General features: G+C 40.9%; 1 long non-coding RNA gene across 3 annotated transcripts in view; it reads right to left on the minus strand.

Annotated features, from left to right (window-relative positions):
• Positions 1 to 6,631, minus strand: part of LOC120884889 (uncharacterized) — a 61,335-nt gene that overhangs the window by 43,896 nt on the left and 10,808 nt on the right. For all 3 annotated transcript variants that reach the window (XR_013428959.1, XR_013428960.1, XR_013428958.1), the window contains one exon: positions 5,874 to 6,028. This is a non-coding gene — a long non-coding RNA (uncharacterized LOC120884889). The remainder of the gene's footprint in view (positions 1 to 5,873; positions 6,029 to 6,631) is intronic.

Here is a 6,631-nt window from a genome sequence, read left to right on the forward strand (position 1 = left end):
GATATAATTTTATGGGTCTACCATTGTTGATATAGTCTGTCACTCACTGAAATGTCATTATATAGCACATGATTGTTATTATATTATTATTATTTTAAAATTGTACCTATAATGACATATCCCATTTTGAAATTAAAAAAGCCTAAATATCAGAGAATTTTAATAAGTTAACCAAGATCACATAGTTGGCAATTGGCAGAATTGTGTTTCAAAATGTGGAAAGTCTGATTCCAAGGTTCTTTTTTTCTTAATTTTTTTTTTTAGTTGTAGATGGACACAATACTTTCATTTTTTTTTTTTAATTTTTATGTGGTGCCAGGGATTGAACCCAGTGCCTCATACATGCTAGGCAAGCACTCTACCACCGAGCCACAACCCTAGCCCCACAAGGTTCTTCCACACAGATCTGTTCTACAAATTAATTGTGGTCCTATGGCTTGGCAGGCACAGAGATTCTAAGATGGGCAAGATGCTGCTCCTGAGCTTAGGAGACTTATAGTCTAGTAGAACCTTTCAAAAGTTGGAGTGTAGGGAAAAATAATATGGTGTGCTTAGTGAGGGAACTCTGGGCCTCTCTGGACCAGACTCTATCCCATTTCAAATAGCCCAGGGATCCAGAGCAGCAGCCCAAAGAGTTTCTACATTGTAGTCTTTAGAGTATGAGAAATTGCCAGATATTCCTCTGCATTTATAATAAGGCTTTATAAAATACCAGACAAATATTTTCTGAAATTAATCTTTGATCCTACAGGAACAATGGGGAACTCGCTAATTCTGGAAATCACAGGTATGAATACCATGGAGCTCAAATGTACAAGCATATTTAATAACACTGCTGCAAGGTTTTGTTTATTTTTTTGTTTTGTTTTGTAATAGAGTTAAGAGTAAGGTGCAGGGCTCAGGCTGTAGCTCAGTGGCAGAGCACTTGCCTAGCATGTGTGAGGCACTCGGTTCTATCCTCAGTACTGTATAAAAATAAACAAAGGCATTCTGTCTATCTACAACTACAAAAAATTAAATAAATAAAAATAAAGAGTAAAGTGCAAACATACTTTAGGTGTTCCTGTGTGGCTTCTTATCACACGAAATTTAGTAACACTTAAGGCTTACCAAATTGTTTTGAAAACTTTAGTCTGCTAGGTTATAAAAACAGTCCCCTAAATTACAAAAACAGTTCCCAAGCCCCTAGTAAGCTCCTGTCTTTACTGCATGAAATGAAATGAGCCAAATATTTTTTCCCTTTGCAAACAAGCCCAAAGCAACATATGGATTTAAAAGTAAAAAAGACACAACAAAAATATAAGAATAATCAAGCCCCTCACTAAAATGTCCACTTCCAATCGCAGGGTCCAGGCCGTCACGAGTCAACAGTGATCCTCACCCAAGACAAAAACATTTCACTCACAGCAAACCCAGCTGCAGTTAATAACATGAGCAATATCAAGAGCAGATCTGACTGCATGCATGCCAGTAAAGAGATTTTTATGATTTCAGTACAGAAAACTCCACCTTCTACTTCATTCAGGGCCAAGAGCAAAGTCAGGCAAGTGGAAAATATGCTGGAAACAGTGTTGGGACTCTCCAATGAAAACATTCCATCCTTTGTCATTTTAACTAATCGAGACAGCAAAGCTTTGCAGCTGGAAGATGAAGAATCAAAGTCACACTCGCCCCTGGGGAACCCCACCCTTGTGTGTTCTATCGTAATTTCTTTCCAAGATGCTGGGCACTCCAAGATACCTGAACCATTTTCAAACCTCAGAGGGAGACGTGTGTGCTGCCCACCTCGTGTCCCCTGGTACAGGGGCCTGTGGAATGCACCATTGTTTTCAAGTTTAATCCTTGGCAGAAGACTCAACTCCCTGTATTATTGACTAAAGAGAACCCAGCATCCCAAAAGGGTGTGTGTGTGTGTGTGTGTGTGTGTGTGTGTGTGTGTGTGTGTGTGTTATCCCTGTCTTGTTTTAAAATCTGCCCTCTGAGCAGAGATGTTGTAGAAGGTTGAGGAAGTTTTTAATTCCACTCCAAAACAAAACAAAACAGAATAAAACAGAGAGGAAGTGCTCACAAGCAGGAGCTCAGTGTAAGCCTTTTGCAAACAGCCTCTTACTAGGTTGGGGATTTTGGGTTTTTTTCCCCTGACTTCTCTAGATTCAGGATCCAATTCCCGAGAGCTTCGTTGTCAATCTTCAGAGGGAATTGAGCTTGTGGGGAGAGCTGGGTCCTGTGTATTTGAATTACAGTCATAGAATGGCAGCCTGAATTCTCCCTTACTAGTTGCTTATTTTATTTATTTATATATCTATTAATTAATTAATTGATTGATTTTTATTTGTTCTAATTGGTTATACATGACAGAATGCATATTAGTTGCTTTTAGGATTATCCTGACCAGCAAGGGGTTTTTATTCTTTTATTTATTTTAATTTATTATTATTATTATTATTATTATTATTATTAAAAGCTCATCCTTAAGTTAATGAAGAGTTTGTCCATATGTTGATGGTTTATTATAAATGATCTCTTCCTCCTTTATGGAAAATTCAACAAGGTCAGTGTCAGAACTTCGGTTTTCATTTTCCATTCCACACTTATGGAATTGATTTTAATATATACAAGTAGATTTGCATTTGGGTCATACCCTTCTCCTGTGGCTATCTGTGTTAAGATTATCATCTTGGTCACTGAGAAAGACACTTAAGAAGGCAAAAACAGGGAATCAAAGACTCAGGAAGAGATCAAGTTTGTATGAGCACAGGACCTGGACCCAGCCCTGACAGCAGGCTACACAAAGCCCTGCTTTCCCCATGCCCTTCCTCTTTAGCTGTCATCAAGAAGATAGCCTTGAAATAAACAGAACAGTGTGGCCTCTGACTTAACTATGTTCTACCCTATTTCCAAGTAAACTTGGGTTAGACTACTAGCAAGGTTTGTTTGTGGTTTTTGACTCCAATGCAAGCTTCCTTCTGCATTATTTAGGATGTTCCCACTCACCCACCTATCTCACAGTCATTTTTCAGGGTCAAATGAAGTCTGTAAAAGCACTTTGGGAAAGGGGAGGATTTACAATGATGGTGAGCAGAGTAGTGATCTTCCAAAGATGTCCACATCCTAATTCTGAGAACCCGTGAATATGTTAAGTTACATGGCAAAAGAGAAGAAGGTCGACAGATGGAAATAAGCTTGCTGGACATCAGGCTCTAAAATAAGGACAGCACCCTGGAGCATCCCAGTGGACCCAAGGTAATCACAAGAGTCCTTAAGTGAGGAAGAGGGAGGCAATAGGGTGGGTGTCAGATGATGAGATGTGAGGAAGACTCAGGCAGCCAAGTCTGGCTTTGAAGCTAGAAGAGCCACAAGTCAAGGAATGTGACCCCTCTTGAAGCTGCAAAAGGCAAGAAAGTAAGCTCTCCCCTAGAGCTCCAGAAAGGAACACAGCCATGCCAACAAGGTGTTCTAGCCCAGCGAGGTCCATTTTGAACTTAGGATCTCCATAACTATAAGATGACACATGTGTGTTGTTTTAAGCCATGAAATATGTGGTAATTTGTTGGGTAGCTTTTGGAAACTAACACAATTATTAAGTGACTAAACTGCTAAGGAGTAAAACAAGTTCTAGGGGATGATTAGAGCCAAGTGAGTTGCAGTAAGTGACCCCTCAGCATCTGCCTCCTAGGAAAGCAAAGCATATCTGTTAAGAGAAAGGTGGCCAGGTGGCAGGTTTGGCAGGAACCTGGCAGCCAACTGGAGAATGGTATAACTAAGACTAGAGCTGTCTCTTCATACCTGAGTAAGGGATCCGTGCTCACAGCTGACCCACCTGTTCAATGGCAACACGCCACACAGTCACCAAGGTGACCAGACATGACATTCTCCCCTCGAATGCTGCCCCCCTCCACCAGAGCAGCATCCATGTTGTCTCTCTGGGTTCTCTCCTACCCTCCCAGTCTCCTCCAGACTGCTCTCAGTTCATTCCACTGATAGCAGGAGTGGGAGCTGGCAAGAGTATTGTGATGTGCCTCAGGCCAAGTCAATCTCTAGGAACACACCTCTGACCATCAGGTTCCAGATTTACAAGCAGGAGACTGTAACTGAGCAACTTCAGCCTTATTCTCATCACACTGGAAGATCATTCCTACTTCACATACATCTGATCAGAGTGCCTCTGGGAACAGAGGCGGAGCAAATGTCAGATTTTGAAATTATTTTCCTCTGGCTGTGCATTAACATTTTATTTAAATCTTGATCCAAAGCTTGCTCAAGATGAAAAGCTTGAGGGGATTCCAAAGGTGGATCAGAGCCAAACTGATTTTTGTCCATTACTCCAGGCCCCAGCTCTCCCCCACCTCTAGTAGTCTTATCGTTAAAATGAAAATCCTGCCCTGGAGAATCCTCTCTTCCTGCAAACTTATAAGCACCCAGTGCCCCAGCCAGGGCTGCATGGCTCATTCCTGGTCAATTCAGCTCCATGGGAGCGTCCACACTGACCCACATTCCTGGAACAATTTCTTTTGCAAATCAGCAGGTTTTAAGCAAACAAGGGCACATTTCAGGACATTGAACTATGCAATTAGCTGAGGGTAAATTTGGCAAAGCATCTGGTCTGCTAACCAAAATGGAAATAAGGGGAAAAAAAAAGTGCAGCTTTTCAAATTAAACATTAACTTTGTAAGGTTAATTTGTGCAAATCTACTTAAAATGACACAGAAGCACTGACTCTGGACAAGAGAATGGAGAAACTGGGATTGGTGGAGCTACTCAAACTATCATCCACTAAACTAGGGCAAAAGCTGAACATGGAGACAAAGATAATTTTGTAGTGCCAGAGAATGAGAACAAATCACCAGTCATCTTTTGTTGGCATCTCCAAAAGTTAACCTTCAGCAGTTCTTTTACATTTTACCAATGTCAGCATTAAAATCATTAAAAAGATACACTGAGTGAATCAAATTAAAACATACCCCCTGTCCTCTTGGCTCTTAAAGCACATGTCATATATAAAAGCTTTGTACCTCTTGAGTCATGCAAGGTTAAAAGCCCTGGCCAAGAAACAATCAAAGGCAAAGGAGAAGTAGTGGTAAAAATATTCATTATGAGACCCTTCTAACCAATTCCTTTTTGGGACTATTTTTGTTGATGATTCATAGTCTCTCTCCGAGAATCACAAGTGCCAGTTTGATATTTCCAAACATTGGAGAACATTAATGCATATAAAAGCAGGAAGATCAGGGAAGCCGGTTTTCAGGAGAAAAAAATAGGGACTCATGAAAGTCAATAATATCATTTCTCCACTTTTGCAGCCATAGGCAGCCCCTGATGTAATAGAAATTATGAATCAGTGAGGAAAGCCATGACTGCTTTTCTTTTATCCCTTATTCTGCTCATCTGAGGAACTCATATAACTCTTTACCAGCTGACTCTGCAGTATAACCATTATTTCTGGTCAACTCCAAACTATTCCAAATAATATGGGAAACAGCAAAAAAAAGAGAGGATGATTTCAGTAGTGACAAATAAAGAACGAGAGACATGAAAAAATGTCAGAAAATAGTGTTGAGTGCTGAGTAGTCATAACAACATGCTGCTTTGGTTTCCACGCCTGCAAAATGGGAAGATAATACTTTTCTCATAAAACTATTATGAGATTAAACAATTCACATAAAGCATTTGGCACGCTGCTCAAATGATGGTGGTTCTGACTTTGCCAAACAATAATTTACTATTATTTTGCTAAGGGCATGTCTGGCTTTGAAATAGGTCAATTTGGCTGGGCTGGACTACATTTCCCAGAATACCTTTTACTGTGGGTTTCTGGTCAGGTTGACCAGAAGGGAAACTGGGAGGGTGGATGTGAAGTAGCAGCTATTTTGTACCTTACAAATGTTGTTATTTATCAGCTGGTTTGCCTTGTTGGTGCAGGGCAGCAGTCAGACCTACAGCAGTTCCACCTTCCCCTGGATCCTTCTTTGACATCTCCAACTTGCCAGTCAGTTCCATTGCAGGGGGTGCCCGCTTCTCCTGAAGGATGCTATCAAGTCAGAGGCAAAGAACTGACATTAGTTTCTGTCCTTCCTCACAGATTCTATTGCATGTTGTGGTTCCAGATTAACTTTGTTCTCTTCTACTTTACCTGCCCATTCCAAATGTCTAGGCCTTCAAACTGCAGCATCAGATACAAACACAACAGCCTTACAGAGACCTGCAATCAGCACCACAATGGTGAAAGGTAAATCCCTGGGGCATTATCGGTGCCCCCCCCATCTGAAGGATATGGAATTGATAAACCCCCCAAGACGGTGTGACCAGGGGAAGGAGGAAGAGAGAAGCCAAAACTTTGCTCCTTCCAATCAACCATCTCCTCAATGACAAGAAAATCCCTGGGGAAGGAGATATCCATGAAGCCTAAAATGACAGTCTCTGGGAAGAAGCCAAAACATTGATCTTTCCCCAAATAAATCCTTTTCCAGTGACAGTACAATATACCCTGGAGGGAAAGAGGTAAGCACTGAATGCTGAACTCTGGACCCTCCATCCTTGCCCAGTAAAACAAATTTCAAAATCTCACAACCTGATTCCTGAATGCCCAAACTGATATGTTCTGTTAAAGTCTTCAGTGGTCATGTCATCTCTC

This window comes from Ictidomys tridecemlineatus, chromosome 12 (assembly GCF_052094955.1).
Source record: "Ictidomys tridecemlineatus isolate mIctTri1 chromosome 12, mIctTri1.hap1, whole genome shotgun sequence".
NCBI lineage: Eukaryota > Metazoa > Chordata > Mammalia > Rodentia > Sciuridae > Ictidomys > Ictidomys tridecemlineatus.